This window comes from Pleurodeles waltl, chromosome 7, assembly GCF_031143425.1.
Source record: "Pleurodeles waltl isolate 20211129_DDA chromosome 7, aPleWal1.hap1.20221129, whole genome shotgun sequence".
NCBI classification, from domain to species: domain Eukaryota; kingdom Metazoa; phylum Chordata; class Amphibia; order Caudata; family Salamandridae; genus Pleurodeles; species Pleurodeles waltl.
Genome location: NC_090446.1, coordinates 961,016,415 through 961,035,287, shown reverse-complemented (window position 1 = coordinate 961,035,287; position 18,873 = coordinate 961,016,415). Strand labels below are relative to the sequence as shown.

The 18,873-nt window shown below is 43.2% G+C and overlaps 1 protein-coding gene across 18 annotated transcripts in view; it reads left to right on the top strand.

Moving 5' to 3' along the window:
* RBFOX3 (RNA binding fox-1 homolog 3) overlaps positions 1 to 18,873 on the top strand; it is a 1,585,357-nt gene that overhangs the window by 1,479,045 nt on the left and 87,439 nt on the right. The window lies entirely within an intron of this gene.

The following is an 18,873-nucleotide window of genomic DNA, read 5'->3' as shown; positions in this document are numbered from 1 at the left end:
TAATATACTGTTATAAATCGACCTGTAGAAGTGTCTACAATATTTGAGCCCAGGGCATCTGCCTGGCTTAGGACCAGTAGAAAGAAGGGGCCTTCTTTTAAAAAAGTATGTAGAATAAAGTGCCATACGCGCTGCGTGGCCAGGGTGAAGTTGTCTCTGTGGTTAGTGCAGTTAGCGCCCTGTGGGCAGTGACATATGTGGCTGAGGATATATCTACCCCTTTGGCAGTGGGATAGGGATGTGTGTGGCCTGTGAGTAGTGGGGTGTGTGCCACGTGTGATGTGTGCCATATAGATAGTATGGGAGTGTGACCTTTAAAACACTTACTCTGTGTTCAGTGGGTAATGTGCCCCGTGGCAATGGGATGTGACCTCCCCCCCGTGATGTTGCCCTTAAAGGCAGTGGTATGTGTGCCCGCTCAGCAGGGCAAAGTGTATCCTGTGACACGTTGAAAGGTAATGGCTCCAAAGGCGTGCTATGTAGGCAGTGTGAGATACATCAGTGATGCAGTGCTTCATTTGTAAATAAGTACGTGCCGGAGCTCTCCTCTAAAACACGCGGCCACTGCAATTAGATGTGCGAACAGTGTAATCCTAAAGCATTCTCGGGCCTCTTTAATCAATTTACAGCCACTCCCTGTCCCCTTCAGTTCACTTTTGCAGATTTATGCTTTTACCCTTTGTAATGCATTTTGTTTTTCTCTTCCTCCGTCTTTTCCATATGTGTTTTTTGCTCGCAGTAAATGCCTGATGAAGAAAAATAAGTGCCGGCCCTCGCAAATAAATGCTGGTGTCCCGCACCGGAAACCACCGGCTCTAATTAAGTACTGGTGATAGGGGAAGTGAGAGGGGGTTGTGGGCTGTGTGCCATGTTGGACGTGTCAGCGGGATGTGATCTCTGCCGTGTAAAAAGCTGAGTGATATTCTTAATCTTGTGCTTGGTTCTGACGTCTCTGGGCGCGGTGCGGTGCCCGTGGGTCTATGCCAGCCTCCTTCCCCCGCAGTCACTCAGACTTTCTGATCACTTGTAATCTCCCTCTTTGGCCGAGCTCCAGACCTGGCTGCGGTTCAGCGCTGGTGATGCAGCTCCGAGAGCAGAAGTGCTGATGTCAGCACCGTGGGCATTTCCTGATTAAAAAAAATATATCCAGGCTGCGTGTGTAGTGCGGCGTCTCCAGCACAGATTTCAGACTCCGTGGGGCGTGCACTTCCGCATGAATGGGGCCAGTCTTCCTCCAACCACAGCACAGGCGCAGCATACATACACACATGAACAGACGATAAATACGTATGGAGGGAGTGACCCAGACAGGCTTGTGCAGACATCCACTCTCTCACTTCGCTCCCACCCGCTCTCTCTCTCATACATGAACCTGGGTCATTCCGTTGGCAGAGGAGGAATCCTGCACCTGGCATGAAGGAAAAGCGACTAAATCATTCGTCAGTGTTTTGTTGTTGCCGATTTTTAGTCGGGAGCGCGGGAGGGAGCTTTGTAAAATGTACAGGGGGCCTCCGTTTTACACCACAGGCCGTGCCCAGAAGGGCAAGCTAAACGATAACAGAGCAATAGAACTGATAATATAAGTGCAGTTAGTCTCATGCAGTCTGGAGAAAGTAGGACTAGCACAGCGAGGAAAACGTGTGCCCTCTGAGGTTTGCCAGGCTGGTATAATAGATTCTCAGGTAGAGTCTGCTTGCGGGTAACCAGTCTCCGATATTTACCAGTGGGTTGTTTGCATGGCGAGTTGATGCATGCCCCCTGAGTTGGTAGAGGCAGCAGGAAAAAATCTGGGCATTGGATTAAGTGTGACAGTTAGTCCGCAGAGGGTATCTGTCCCTGTTCCACACACCTGGGTGTGGGAGGAAAGAAAGACCCCACCACCTCACCCTTCCCAAGCCATGCTGTGAGGGGACTGATCACTCCCTGAGTGTGAGCCTTCACAACTTGCCTCCTTTTTTAGGTCGAGCATAGCAACGCACAGGCGGTGCTCTTCTCACCGTGTTATAATCTATTCTGGGGGCTTTAACCTCGCCCATCACTTTAATTTGTTCCTGGGCTTGCTTTTCAATAAGCCATTGATAGCGTTGGTAAATGCTTTACGTTTGTCCCACCATGAGGCTGTTTTGTTACGGCCTTGGAGACCCACCCTGTTACATGGATTATTGCAAGATCGGCATGTACCTTAGTGTGGCACACTATTTCTTTCTTTTTTTCTTTGCCTCACCACTTTGCACTCATGGTGGTATGTTGGCTTTTTCCTCTTTCTTGTTTTCGGGCATCTTGCTGTTTCTTAGCAATGTCTGTGGGGTCTTTTTTATTTATATATTTTTTGCAATTTTATGTAGCGCAAACTCAACACAAAGGTATTACAGCACTTTACATGAGCACCAGTTACATTCCACAAGAACACATTCATTTTTGGTAGCAAGGGGAGATTAAGTAATTTGCCCAGAATACAGGATGTTGAGCTGGCACTCAGACTTGAACCGTGTTCCCCAGCTCCAAAGTTGACAGCCTTGGGCCTTACGCCACATCCTCTCCCTAGGGTTCTTTGTCTGGTACATGTTGGGGCAGTCTGGCAATAACTAGTTTTTTAACATAGCGCTTGTTAATGCAGGTTCTGCCATGTCATAGCGCTGCAAAGTAGGTGCCATTCTTAACAAAATCGCTAGAATTCATTTGCATCGACCTTGCAAAGATGCAGTGAAAAAGCTATGTCAGAATTGTAATCTGTGACATTCTCGTTTTGGCAAGACATTTGCAGTGGGTGCATTAACCAACTAACTTGAATAGAGCTTAACACTAGGCAATAGCACGTTCTTTTGATAAACTCCAGAGGGTCACCAACCAAGCACATAGGTTAGTTCTAGGCAAGAAGATGACGAAAGGTGTTGTTTCCACAATGGTGTAAAAGGAGTCGTGACTCCAGACTCAAGCACTTCACGGTCTCAAGCTTGATAGCAAAAACACATCTAGCCTCTGGATGTAAATTGGACCTCTTCAACTAGAGGTCAGTTAATAAAGGCAGACGTTTTCCTAACGCTGTAGCGCAAAGCAGCTAACACTAGGGTGCCACAGTGAGAGGCACAGCATATCATGGGGCACAAAATTGGAGCAAACTCCATCACTTCCTCCTCTCAGAATTTACTGGTGTCTTGACTTTGACAGTCCCCTCATAGCTGCTGCAACCTTGCAGATGCCACTTCTGGAATCACTGTCTAAAACAGCGCTTGAATAGCACTGCTTCGTGTTTGAAGAGGCCCCACCTCGAATATCCCTTACAGTCCCTGTCATAGGCGCATGGCGCTTGCCCATCACCCTCTGGACTCCTGTCTATAATGATCCTTGCATCATCTGTCACAGTCCAGTAATATTTAACCTGCTCTCCTCTCTTCCAACCCCAGGCTTCATGTAACCACTCCACTATTTTCCCATGCATCATTTGATGTAAACTCTGTGCATTATGTCTGATTGCAGTGGTTACCAAGTACATGGAAAACCAATGTCAAGAAAATATCTTTCTGACCATATCAAGTGGCCCTTTTCTCACTCCTGCTTCTACTGGTGTTCCTCTCAGTGCTTCACCATCCCTTCCTGTGTCTATAGGAATATGTGTGTTTGTTTATATGGGTACACACCCAAGGACTACATCTCAGTCAATCCTGGACAGTAACAGTAAAGAGTCCCTGTGCAGGAGATGTTTTAAACAGGAGAACAGTGTTTCACAAACTGTGGCTACTTATGTAATCCAAATGTGTTGTTGTGACTTAAGTCTTTTTTGTAAAAGACAACAAAGAAAGGTTACACATAGATACTATGACGAGTCCAGATTTGTCACTGGCACAACATTGATAGGTTATTTTAATATGGCTGGCGCATGGCCATGGTGGAAAGACCCTAGACAATGGAAATAGTGTACATGAAGTGCAATTTTTTACATAATTGCTTCACACATTTTGTTCACATGAGAAATATTTGAAATTTGAAGTCTCTGCATTTAGGTGAAGGTAGCCTGACTAAGTGCTAAGGTAGCCCACAGGCCTAATGTGTCCTCAGCAAAGATCTGTGTGGCAGTAGGGATTAAATGTTTGATTCCCAGAGGGGCTAGTTTGGCCTTCCATCTTCCAGGGTGATACCACATGAGCCTTTGAATGATATACATCACCATCACTGCATGGAAGACACCAGCCATCACTGAACTCTCATACTGCATACTGAGCCCAGACCACCACTCTCCCAGTCAATGAGAACTTTCAGAACCCTGCCGAAGGGGTGCCACAGCTTCAGATGACACCATACAGAAGGCAAAAGTGTGCAAAACAAACGGTGGGAAGATAATATAAAGGTTTTATCTTGTGTCTGTGTCTTGGTCCTTTTCTTGTCCTGGAGTCATGTCTTGTCATCATATTGTATGTGATGCCATGTGGTTCCTCAGGATTTTGTATGTCAGCGGAAAACAGGAGAAACTACTCAGGAAATGAGGTGATAAAACCATGCTGCTGGTGGGACAGTGCCACATACATGACTGATCACCTACCTTCTGTACTGATTTACATGGTAATAAATGCTTCAACACGTGTACTTTCCTGCCTAGTGTGCTGTGCATCTGTTCACTTCAGATCACCTCTTATCAGGGCCACTGGAATTATGCAGGAAATGGCGGGCAAAAGTATGTGGCAGAGGTGCCTGAATTATGTGGCTAGAAAGTACACATTATGCTGTTTAATGCTACACATTCTGTGGCAACATTATTTTGCTGTTTTGTCATTTAACACACATTAATATGGTCTGAGCAAAGATTTCTCCTTATTAGTACCAGTTTAACGCATGACCACAAGAGTCAGCAGCTAAGAAGTGACCAGATGACCTATGCAAAGGATCTGCCTCTCTGCAGAATGTCAGAGTCACAGAACTGCATCATTCCAGTAGCCCTTCCTCTTACTAACATCTACCAAGAGGAGACACTGTATGCTTAATGTAGGCTACATAAATGATCGTTATAATTTTATTATTATTGTTACGGGTTATGAAGAGGAATATGTCTTTACGACTGCACTACATATACATGATGCAGTCTAAGTTTCCAGCACTGGAGTTAACATTTTCTCTAAAGTAATACATGATTCCTATTTATGACTTGTGAGCCATTGAGAATTTGTGGCTGGTGCAACATCTATTTGTGCTTCACAGATTTGGACGCATCCGCTCTCAGCATCACAACAACATTGATCTGTTTCAGAGCAGCAGTTCACGGCATCTTCAGTACTCACACATATTCCTGTCACATGACCAGACTATTTCTGGACATCATCTTTGGCTTTAGGAGAGGACAGAGCAGAGTCAATACCTGAGAGGGACATGATCGTTTTAGCTCATTCTCATTGTGTGTTCTACGACTACTACACCAGAAATACACTAATGCTGTATGCTTTATATTTGGGGATGCACAAGTTCCCCTTCAGAGGGTATATGGTCTAACCAAGCCCTGTGGTTTAAGGAAGGTGCCTCATGGAGTCACCTAGTGGTTAGGTGAAATTATTGCCAGTTTACCTTAAAAACCTATATGGGGAGTGCACCATTGCAAAGTTCTGTTTTGCTCGAGGAGCTGAAAATTGCACCACTCCCTGGCCCAGCTGTTCCAACAGAACGTCCACTGAACGGCTGGGACAAATTAATTCTCACATGGGTTGCACTAGCCTGTAATGGCACAGACAAGCTAAAAATGATGGAGCAGAATGTGCCTCACCATGTCTTAGAATATTATATTCTATATTACAATTCACACAGAGCTGCTTGCCAGCTGGAAAAGATCTGTGTGATTTCTCATTTACGGCTGTGCCACACAACCAAACTGTGTCAAAACCAGAAAGGGGACCAAGCATCAGCGTGATATAACACAAGGCACCACTGCTGTGGTATCCATTGCCACAACAGAGATGTGGACAGTGGCCACCCTTGGCTGGATCAATGTCCACATCCTGGTCTGCAGGTATATTTTGAATGCAAACCTTTTCTCAGCACCTAATCAAGGACCATGACATTTACTTGTCAAATGATTTCCCGGGAAGCAGGAAGTTGGGCCTATGTGCCCCATAACACTCATTGTTCGATTCACAGTCATTTGCATGTATAGGTTCAAGTTACTTGTGTAAATGGCTTGATTTACAAAAGTGGAATATGAATTTGAGCTTTATAACTCAATTTACAAACACATAATATAACACCTGTATTATATAACATAAGGTTGGAGTAAATATGCTCTCATGGGTGTGGAGTGTGCATTCCACGGTGGGGATGCCATAGAAAGGTTGTGCACACTGACAAATGTATGAATTGGTAACTACTCACTTTCTCAGCCTGGAAAACGTTAGAGACTTACTGTTGTTACAGACAGGACTAAATCATTTCTCAATAACAGAATGAGGGGAAAATCCCTAAAATGTGTAGAGTTGTTGTAGATGTGGCTTCTCCAGCAGGAAAAACTTTTTCTTAGTGGAAAATGGGGGAAAAAGTTAGAAAAGGTGAAGGTCTTATTAATCATTTTTTTCTGATTTGAAATTGTTTTCCATGAGCAGTTATGTATGTATAGCTGCTCACGATTGTGAGTGCTTCTAAAAAGTTGTGAATGTTGCAGGCTCCTAGGGCTATTTCTGGAATTCTTTGAGAATTTCACAAAGAAAAATCAAAAATCCCCCCTTAATGTAGGGGTAAACTTAAGACTGTAGGGTTTGTGGCCCCTTGTGTCTGATTAAAAAAAAAAACACACACACAAGCGTAGAACATAACTGAAGGAGTCATGACTCCAGGCCAGGTGGCTGCCCAGTGCACCCTCCTCCCTGTAAATATATTTGTTGTTACTGTTTCGCTTCTGTAATTCTAACTTGCGATTTGAAATGAAGCTGGTGATTTGTGGTCAGACATCCTTTGTTTGCTTCTGTACAGAGAAGTTTGGCCTAATTTGCTAGTTGCATCTCTTTGCATTCTAAAACAGTCATCTGCGGCTTGGGCTGCAAAGCCATGGCTGCTTCATAGCATCTTCGGGCTGGGTAACTTTTCACTACATTATTCTTATGGGCCTAAAGTACTTTCTTTTCAAATATTTTGAACACTGGATTTTTCTACTTGCTGGAAATGCTTGCTTTGGGCATCTGTCGTCAACCTCCTCGCTCAGAGAGGAGAGACGTCGGTGACCCCATGAGCTCATAGAGTGAGTGGCCTATTTGTAGAACACAAGGTGACGCACAAAGTAGTGCACTGCACAGCAGCTTTTTTATTTCATTTTCATGTTGCTGTTCCTATGTTTTATTTATATATATATATATATATATTATAGGTATACGTTCAGGTTATTAGAACACTTTACTATATGTCATTATAAAACATGCATGTCCATTGAAGGAATGGAAAGTCAGGAGCATTGCTAGGCTTGCAGATTAACCACTTCATAAATAAGTTCCATATAAATTATTTTTACGTAATTTATCTTATGTGGGTATCAAGAAACACTGACATGGTTTTAGACCTACCTTGGATTTCCAAGAAAAACATACATTTAAATCCTTTTCATAGCCCAAAGAAATGCCAATGAACCAGCCCTGCAGGAGCCTCACTGTGCACCACTGGTATATACAAAAAACACTCTATCGTCCAAACCTAGGCTTCCTGCTCTACTCTGAGTGGTCCAGATGGCAAGACCAAGACTTCACATTTTGAGTAGCCACAACAACAGAGATAATTCTCACTTCAGAACCATCAGCCAGTGCACAAATGTATGCGCCGAAAAAGCACTGTCAAGGCCCAGGAGTTTCAGGTTCACGTATCGGTTCTACAGAGTCCAGTCCCGAGCCGAGGGCTGTCATGAAACTATTAACCCAGGCAGTGCTTTAAATTAATACAGAGCACGAGCCCTTCTGTATTTCCATTTAAAACACTGACCCAAGTTCACAGATGTTGCATTTCTGGAACCTATCCTGTCGTCCCATCTACCACTGACGCTGTTTCATCAATCTGCACACATAAGAAGCCTCCTATTCAGTTAAGCTACCGCTTGTGTTATTATCATTGTATACAGTCAATGTTTTTAAAAGTTAGGCTGGTATTGGCAATGTAGAGGAATACTTTCTTTAAAAGTTTAACACACAGAAATATATTGCTGCCCCCTTTTCTTTGCTCCTAACTCTTTTGACCCCCCTCATTCTCTGGGATAAATATCTCCATTGCTTGTTTGGTGCTATAAAAGTTTATGTAAACACACTAGAAAGGGTTGCATCTCTAGGGTATCAAAGTCTGTCTGTAGGAATGAGGCAACAACGCTCCCAAGATGGTGGCTTTTTTGTGTCCTCTCCTGCAGCGACATGCCTGGGAGGGTTGCTGTGGCACCTGGCATACATCCACTACACTCCAAACCAAAACACTTAGAGCTATTGGTGTTGTAAATGACAATGTCTTTTATCTAACTCTCACAAGTGTGAGACCTATTGCATTTCAAAAGCTTGACTTTCTTGGTCAGCTCGTGAGAGTGAATTGATTCTCACAGATACCCTACTGTGAGCTTTCACACTTTGCCATCTATGTGTTGTCTGAGTTTTGTGAGTCAGTGTTCCCATTATTTACTGGTAATCTTCATTACTCTCTCTACTCATTCTTATCTCAGCCATTACTTATGAAAGATACCGAAGCCCCCACACTGGCCTCTGGAACCCAGAAATGGAAAACAGTTGAGGAGGCTCCCTTAACCTTTTGCCAAAAGGATTTCACACGTTGACCTTTATGCACCCTCGTCCTCTGGGACATGAGATGGCTCGGGAGATGTACACTTTATCTCTCACCTCCTAGGCCACAATGTGAGAGAGAATGAAATGTTTCTGGTTCTCTGGCTTTGAATATAAAATGTGGTGCTGGGTGGTCTAAAAACCAGGAATTCTAAACTTGGTAAACAGATGAAACTGCTAGTCCAGTCATGGGCACGTAAGGCTTTACAGCCTCCTGAAAATATGCACCAACCGGTTGAATTCATGATTATGTGGAAGAGTGGTTGCTATACTGATTGATAAAAAGAAGAGGAATCCAGCCAAATTGACTTCCTTAAAATGCCGAATTAATGGGAAGGTTGTGAGAACTTCAAACCAGGAGGCCTGGACCCTAAGCCTCCCAATACTTAAAGTGCTAGGAAAAAAGGTGGTGAGTTCTCACTTGAAAAATCATTAATAATAAGCACAATGCCTCAATAATGGTTTATTAGCATCAAGAAAAAAAGAAGTCAGTTCCATGGAATTGTAATTCTTGTTATTATATAACAGTCTTTAAGCAGAAAATAAAATCCAAAGGTCAGCAATTCTGTAGTCCAATCAACCAGTACCAAGGTTGAGAAAATATCACGTGAAAATTTTCAATAGCGAAGCAGCCAGGTTAGAAAAAGATCAGGTGGCACAATTCGATGACGGAACAGCCAACACGTGTTTCGCCCCTTAAGCGGGTAAGCGGGGGCTTTTTCAAGGCCAGTTCAAAGCATTATGAGAAAGCTTCTGGCATCTATTGTCATTAATGCGAATAGTAATCTAAGATTGCGGTAAGCAAACAAAAGGTCGCCGAGAAGTCTCCCGCGAGTCCTGCGTTGAATCGCACTAGCCTTTATGCCTCATAATGCTTTGAACTGGCCTTGAAAAAGCCCCCGCTTACCCGCTTAAGGGGCGAAACACGTGTTGGCTGTTCCGTCATCGAATTGTGCCACCTGATCTTTTTCTTACCTGGCTGCTTCGCTATTGAACATTTTCCTGTGATATTTTCTCAACCTTGGTACTGGTTGATTGGACTACAGAATTGCTGACCTTTGGATTTTATTTTCTGCTTAAAGACTGTTATATAATAACAAGAATTACAATTCCATGGAACTGACTTCTTTTTTTCTTGATGCTAATAAACCATTATTGAGGCATTGTGCTTATTATTAATGATTTTTCAAGTGAGAACTCACCACCTTTTTTCCTAGCGCTATACTGATTGATATCTGTGGATCTGTCCTCTAAGTGGGTCAGGAAGGCAGGAGTTAATGGTGAAGTGATTGGTTGCCAAATGTGGAAGACCCTTTTCTATTGGTTGCAAAAGAATGAGGACTCTACAGGCATCACTTCCCAGGTTCCCCTGCATGACTTGTCAGGCTCCAACCTCCCCTTGCTCCTAGTAGTTTAATCTTCACTTCTTCACCCATCCTCGGATCCAGCCAGCCTAGCATACACTCCCTCGTACATTTCGGTTCCTTCCAACCAGGCACTCTGCAGACCAGAAAGCAACAATGATAAGAGTGTCTCAATGAATCAATGTGTAAAACACCTGTGTCAAAGCCCAGCAGTACACTGCAGACAAACCTAAAAGCAGAACCTTGAAAGCAGAGGATTTTCCCTCCCCTGCTTATTATTCAATTACTTCAAGTGTTTGAGTTTCTCATGGCATCCAAGCAGAATTTCATAATATTTTTGCTAGTCTTTTCCTCCCTTTTGGACTCCTAACTTTATTTATGTTCGAGGATTGTACCAAGTAAGATACAGTCTAATGATGCTGCTCTGTATGGCCAAAGACAGAGGTCCATATTTATACTTTTTGAAGCAAACCAGCGCCGGTGCTGGTTTGCGTCAAAAATGTTACCGCCGGCCAACGCCATTCCTACGCGCTATGCGGGCGCCTTATTTAAGGTATGACGTTAGCCTGCGCTGTGGACTGGTCACAGTAAAAAAAAAAAAGACTCAAACCAGGCAGCGCCGGCGTACGGGAAAATGGGGGTTGTGCGTCAAAAAATGGTGCAAGTCAGGTTTGAGGCAAAAATCATGCCTCAAACCGGACTTGCGTGATTTTTTGATGCACAACCCCCATTGAAATGACTCCTGTCTTAGCAAAGACAGGAGTCATGCCCCCTTGCCCAAGGGCCATCTGTCCCCTGGGCATGGCACTTGGGCATAGTGGCATGTAGGGGGGCCAAATTAGGCCCCCCTATGCCACTTAAAAAAAAAACGTACCTGAATTTATCTGTACTTACCTGGGATGGGTCCCCCCATCCATGGGTATCCTCCAGGGGTGGGCGAGGGTGGCAGGGGGTGTCCCGGGGGGCAGGGAAGGGCACCTCTGGACTCCTTCCATGGTCAGAGACCATGGAAGTGAGCCCACAGATCCCTTAACGGCTGCCCTGACCCAGGCATTTTTTAAGGCCCGCCCTCTCCTGTGCGTCAAAATGACGTGGGAGTCTAAATAAGGCGCACAGACCTTAAAGTAATTTTTGGGGCGGGAACGCCTACATTGCATGTCATTAACGCAAGGCAGTTTCCCGCATCAAAAAAATGACTCACACAGAGGAATTTTGACATCCGCGGGCGTCAAAGTTTAAATATGGGGCAAGGTTTGCGCTGAATGTGCGTCAAAATTTTTGACGCACATTCGGCGCAAACAGAGTATAAATATGCCCCAGAGTTTTTGAGTCACTTCTTCAACAGATGGGTGTCTTTGAGAGGGCAGGTAGAGATGGGGCAGAATCTTGTCAGCTGACTCCTTATTTGTGAATGGTTCTTCTCCAGCTCTACTGTCCTTTCTGAGGGATATCAATTAAGAGGAGACGATAGATGTGAAAATGTTGCAACACTCCCAGTAGATGGATCATTGTGGAATCATCATTGAATTCCCGTTCTACAAACCAAGTGAGCCGCAAAGGGCAACCCTTTTCTACTCTATGGATAAGCTAAGGAGTTGCTTTAATAAGTCCTCAAAGACGCTAAGGTACACAATTAACTTCTATTCAAGTATAAATATGTGGCCAGCAGAGTGAGGCACCTGATCAACTGCCACAGCTGAAACCAAGTGCCACTGAATAATATTCCATTCCAGAACATTACATCTAGATTCTCTGTTCACACTGAAAGTATATGAAACCCAACACATCTCTCCTCTTATACAAAATTAAACAAAAAAATGAAACTGATAATCAGAAGAAAATAAACATAACATATACATCATACCATACCTTGATGGTGGCCTTCTCCCTCTGGGACCATCTCATTTCTGAAGGAAATACACCAGTAGATCTAGCGGCCTACAGTGCAGACTTCCAAGTCGTGTTGCTCCTGTTTGCTTCTTTGTACATTATCTTCAAAAGTTTGTATTAACAATCTTCTATTGTTCCACCAATGATCAAACAATCTCTGACCTTCACAACCTTTTTTTGGATCAGAGAATTTGGAAAACCTTTTGGGAATGAAAGCCAATAACCATACCTACCACCGCATTTAACTGCTGAGTCTCTTCACCAACACCCACATACTTCATGTAGGCACACACCCTTTTTTATCTGAAACATTTAATAACTTGCTCATGGATAAGTCTGATCCTCCCATCCAGAGTCATACCATTTTGGTGGTAGATTCCAACCTCTTAAAAGAACAAATGGTGAAATGTCTGTATTCGCATTGGGTGTGCTGCAAATGTCCCACAAGAATTTCCTTAATGCCAGTGACCAACATATTTGATTGACTTGCACTTTCTTTCAACAAGCCCATTACTCTAGGGATGGTACAAGGATGTAGTAGTACAATTGATACCCAGATGTGTTTGATTTGTCACCACTAATAAGTCCTCAGAGATGATCAGCTACACAATAAACTTTTATTCAAGTAAAAATGTGTGACCTGCAGGAAGAGATACCTGGATCAACTACCAGAGCAGAAACCAGGTTCTACAGAATAACATTCCATCCCAGAATCATATATACGCATACTACATTCACACAGAAATTTATGAAACCCAATAAATATCCACGTGGATGTGTTTGAGATAGAGCGAATTGAGAACACTCTGACACTTGCCTTTCATTCAGATGCTGATATGATCATAAACAGCTGGTAAAGTAAGTCAAAGTCACCAGACAATCTCATTCCCATTCAAAGGAAATCACTTGTAACTGACCATGACTAGTCTGTCTGCCTAAACGTATGGAGGAGAAATGTCTTCATTGCAAATGAGCAGAAGCGGTGCTCCCGGTACCTGGTGGAGACTCTATTGGCCTTCCAGTCCAAGTGGAGGAGGAATAAGAACTTCTTAGGTCACGCAAAAAAGCAAAGAAAAACAAATTTACCCTCTGGATAAATAATTTTGTGAACTTAACCAAAGAGAGTTTCCAAATTGTTAAAGAATCTGATTACTTCAGGCCAAGCCATTAAACCCAAGTTGCCCATGCCCAGGATTGTTTGATCGCCTAAATGTTCATTTATTTTTCAAAACTGCAACCATCCCTAGCACTGGGTATTTCAGGAAAAGCAGATGGTCCATGTTGGATTTGTTGTGCCCATAAAGCCCCAGAGTTAGGGTCCTCATGTCAGTAAGAATTTCCACCACTGACACAGTAGCTTGCTTGAAGCAGAAACTTGATGCAGACACCCTGTGAAACATCTTTCTTGGCCACATAATAGTTTGCATGAAGCAGAAACGTGATGCAGACTCCCTTCGCAACACCTTTCTTGGCCATTTGCTAAAAAGGTTCCCAGGTCACATAGCCTGCTTGTTTATTGCATTTGTCAGTGCCTCACTTAAATCTGGCTATGTGCCTAGAAGCCTCGAAAAAGCCATAGCTTACACTCTGAGTTCCATCAGAACTGGCAGACTATCAAGATATTTCAAATCTGCCGTACCTAGCAAGTTTGCCGATAAGAATTGTCACACAACAACTAAGCTTTTGATCTCCACATTCCTAGACACAGTTACACTTTCAGAAATGTAGGCAGCATCACACACACGGACCATGAGAGGGTGCTTGAGACACTCTGGATGGTTGGTTGTGGACAGTGTGTTATCAGCAGGGTTAACTCCTTCCTGCAAGAGCTTGCAGCCATCTTCGAGCCATCATGGTACCAGAATATCATTGTCGGAGCATCGTCTAACATAAATATGCTGCCTTATTTATTGTTTACAAAAAAACTTCTCCTATCGCAGTTAATAATAGAAAATGTATACCCAGTGGAACAATATTTTTGGAAACGATATTTAGGGCATTATATATTTGTCAATTAATATTTCCATTGAGGATATTCTGAGATACAACTTTTCAGACATTAAAACGGTCTTGTTAGTAGTCCCCACGACTCCTTACTGAGCATCTGCTTTTTATGTCTATCTCAAGGCACTAGACATCCTCAATGCAGACTGTGAGCTTAGGTTCTTTACCTGTGCGGACGTTACACCACAGTGACTCTAGGTTGACCAATTGGACACACGACAGACATGCTTAGATCTGCTCTTTCTATATGACCAGATGCCAAATAATTTTCTTAAAAACAAATGACGGTAAGAGTGAGTCTTTTTTATTGGGCAAGTCATGCTGGAATTCAAAATGTTGGCCCAGCTCTCTGGTACCTTGAACTCAGTATGTTCCTGGATAAATATCTGCAGCATCCTAAATTCATCACAACTCTTCAGTGGAAGCTGCCACAAGTAAAGATTGGAGGGGCAGTACGTGGAGTGGGGGTTGGGTGAGGGAGGGAGGGCAGGGGAATAAATACTTACAAAATAGAGACTTACCTGCCACCTCGGTGTTCCTCTGCTCCTGGCACCACCTCGGTGTTTCTGTGTTTGCTCCCCTCCCCACCCAATCCAGATTCTTCTCACATGTTGTTACCCAGCATGAGAGAAGCGTCGGGATTGGTCCAAGCAGGCTGCAATGCCGCTCAGTTTAGGACTGGGAGCCTGCACTGGCTCTTCACCTGGCTGTGCAACACAGCCCTGGGGGAGAGTTCTAAGTGCACATGTCAGTTTCAACGGCCTAAGACGGCCGGCCAAACCGACATGCGCTCTTAGAGTGCACTGACTACACCTCCTGCCTCTGCTGACGCAGAAGATGGCCCCGCCCTATAATCAGCACGCAGACTGGCAGAGGGATCGAAAAATAAAATGATAGTAAAATAGCTTTATTATCATTAATTTTTCTGCCTTCAGCAGTGGGACGACGTTCCTCCGCCATAGTGGAGGGGCCACCCCTGCAACTCTTGTTTGCTTGCCAAGTGGACACAGTGCAAAGGCTTATCATAACAAACTTGACACCTGGCTTCGTTTTTGTTGTTTCTACAAGAGTCCAACAATAAAGTTATGGTAGAAGTCCTCATTTCAGTAAAATATACCCTCTACCCTAGGTTCCTACCTGATATTCCTCTGTGCCTACAAAATGTAGCAGTCCGCCCAGCATCTCTGCATTTGTGGAGCACATAGCTCTCATTCTAGCAAGGTTCCTCTGGCTGCCAGTATATCTTCCCGTAGTGTTCATGGTCTTATGTATAGTGCATAAGTCATGTCATATAGTAGGCCTGAGATTCCGAAGTGGCGTGTTCTGTACCTTTGTCCTGAGCCTGAATCCACACAGGAAGAAGACTCTTCGAAGTCAGACAGCCAAGTTGTGAACTAAGCTTCCGGTGTAGTTATGGGCAGAAGACAATAACCTCCAATTTAGTTTGTAGGAGATTGAAAGCCTAGTTGATATCAAAACTTCCTTGTGTACATGTATATGGCATTTCTATAGAGCGAACCTAGCCAAAGGACAGCAGAACTCTGCACACCGCTGAAGCAAGCTTAAAGTCAACAGTTAATAGGAGAGGAAGTTGGATTTTGGATGGTCAGTGTGATGTAGTGATCATTAAAGAGGGGAGTCGTAAACTCTTTCCTAAATCGGTGTTCCTGTTGTATACCAGGTATTGTATTGGATCTAGTGGTTGCTTTCTCACGCCTTTTGGGATTCCAGCGTCATGTAGCCTCCGCTCTAGAAATAACTAGCAATGGAATCAACTAGGCCTGCTTGTAAATCCCCTGCGCTTCATATGTGGCTCTGTCAACTGGAAGAATGTTGGATTGTGTCTGCCTGCTGGGACATTCAATATTTTACATGAAACGAGGGTGCCCTCTGCTGGCTAAGGTTAGGAAATGCATTTCCTCAAGCGCCGCCAATTTAATGACAGAGAAAGAATAAATCATACATAGGGCGGTGGAACAGTGCCTAGAAGGGCATGGAAACAGCTGCCTCGTCGTGCTGCAATCCTAAGTAATAAGGAACTCGCATCTCACTTAGGGTGACTGCGAGTACTTATAACTGTATTAATATTAATCATTAGAGTAGTAATATGTTTGCGATGGATAGCAAAAACGGAATGTTGTGCTAGTGGCCTTTTATTTGATTGATTTTTTTTTAAATGTTGGCTTGCAGACCTTGGGAAGTCTTAATTGTCCGATGCTAATCACATTGAGTTCCAAAGGGGCCGAGCAGGAGTAAGCCGGACACTTGGTAATTACGGATACTTTTACAACCTGCCAGTGCCTCCGAATGGCCAGCATGGCTGGGGAAGAGAGCAGGGCAGTGGCAGTCAGTGCCTCTCGGACATGCCTTTCTAATGCATTGATGAAAATGGAAAAAAATACCCCCAGATCTCATAAATTTAAGGTCAAAGTGTAACAGCAGAAAGGGAGTGCAGTTAGAGGGGGCGAAGACATGAAACACACCTTATGCATTACAAAAAAAACAAAAAAACTGCAAAGCCACAAATACATTTGCAACAAGGGCAGATGTGAAAATAAATATGTTCTGGCTTAATTGGTCAGAACAAGCTACATTTTAAAATATCTTATTCGGGTAAGGCACCCGCTGCAGGGATTTTCATGTGTCCAACAATTTTCAGAGGTTAATAATAAAGGTAAGATAACTCTGGTGGTTAATACTCTTGCTCGAGAGATTTGTGTTTTATCTAGTCAGTTTTGAATCGTTGTAAAGTTCATATAGGATTTGCCTACTGCAAAGCATAACATGTAACACGCAGATCACAGATTTGTATTTTACGTAGGTAGGTCAGTGGGTTAGTGTTTTTGTGACTGAAGTCTTTTTTTTACTTGCAGTTCATACATTACAATCATCTAATATAGCACAGTGAGATCCGCATCAAGGATCTGTATGCAATCTGTAAAGCATAGGCTTGGAAACATTGTTTTTTTCAAGCCTTTGTTATGCCAAGGTTTGAGTCATATTAGCAAAGACAATTCTAATCACTGTGTTACATGTTTAATCCTGACTTTGCGTTTCTCCTGACTCTGCTTTCAAAGCATACAGCAGTATGGTACACACCTTCTTCTACACCTTGTGACTCATTTTTTATGTAACCTTTCTTATATATTGATTTAAGCACCTGTATGATTAATTGTCTTTGTATGAAATGTGTTTGAGGTGCAAAGTTCTCTGACTACCTAAATCGGGATGAGTATCTGCCATAAAAGAAATGAAATAAACAAATAAATACGTGCTATTTAAATAGTTTTTAGTGTAATTACTCAGTCTTACAGTGCACACATATTTCTCTTACTTACAGGGGTTGAGGAAAGTCAAGAAGCTAATCCAAATCACAGTTTATTTTAAATACTTGTGAAGTGATAATAAGGTGAGGGCCTCTGTTGCCCTCCATTGCACTGACATCTAGGTGCTAGGCTCCAACATCGCTCCCAGACAGAATGACACTTCAACAAAAAGAGAGCTGACGGCCCTTTGTTTGAGGGTTTGGTGTTGTGCAAAGCCTTCAGTGAAAATAAGAATCACCCCTGGTCCATTGAAGGTCGCTGCTCTGAATGGAAAGCAGACAACAAGGGGGCGTTGCAAAATGTGCCCCAGTGTTAGCAAGAAATACTGAATATATGAGTGAGGTCAGCCCGGATTCCGGTTCTTTTTCAGTAACAGGTGCTGGATCATAGATCTGGCTGAATCTCCCCTTTCCTGTACTTGTGACCCCTACACCTCTGAGCCCAGTGATAATGTTTCATACCCTTCTTTATATTTCATGTTGGCTCACTTTGCCTCTTGATTCCTATCTGTTGATTAACCAATGCCTCTCATATAGGGTTGCCACCTGGCTGGTTTTATTCCAGCATTACCAGTATTTTGATGTCACTGCTAGTACAAAGATTTGAAGAAAACATCACCTAAAGCTGGTATTTTTTCCTTTATCAGTACTGTTGAACAGTAAACAGCACGAAAACATGAAGGGCCAGATGTATGACTGTTTCATTTTGCAAGTCTCTAATTGCGATTCATTGCGAATTGCAGTTAGAGTCTTGCAAAACGAAATGCACAAATGTGTCTGAGACACGTTTAGCGATTCCCAATGGGGTTGCAAATTACCTATCATTAATATTCATGAGATAGGTTGCAATTTGCGACCCCAATGGGAATGGCCGCACTCAAAGAGATGGTGGCCTGCTTCGGACAGCAGACCACTATGTCTGTGACTGCTTTTTAAATGAAGCAGTGTTTTTTTAAATGCAGACCATTTTCCTTAAAGGAATACAGGATGCATTTCAAACAAAGAAATACAAAGTTTTCTTTTCATTTTTTCAGAGTAGGCAGTAGTCCGTGGGACCACTACATGCTCTGAAAAAATATTTTCACTTGCATTCACAAAGGGGAAGGAGTCCAGTGGGGACTCCTTCCTGTTTGCGAAAGGTTACCACTAACTTCAAGTTGGTGGTAACTGCAGTTGTTTTGCAACCGCATTCACGGTCGCAAAACAATCTTACATGGCCCTGCGACTCGCTATTATAAAGGATGCCCTTGGAATGCCCCTTCCTAATAGTGACTTGCAAAACACTTTGCGACTCGGTAATGGATTACTGAATCGCAAAATGGGGTCTGTACATCCAGAAGTGAATTTTTCTGTTTTTTTTCTGCGAATCAAGCTGTTTGCAACCAGGAAAAAACATTGTACAACTGGCCCCCTATGTGTTCTAGAGCTGAAGCAACGTCCCCAAACTGGCAATTAAAGAATTATAGAAAGGCAATGAATAGGTACAATTTCATATAAAGCTCTTCTCAAACATACTCTA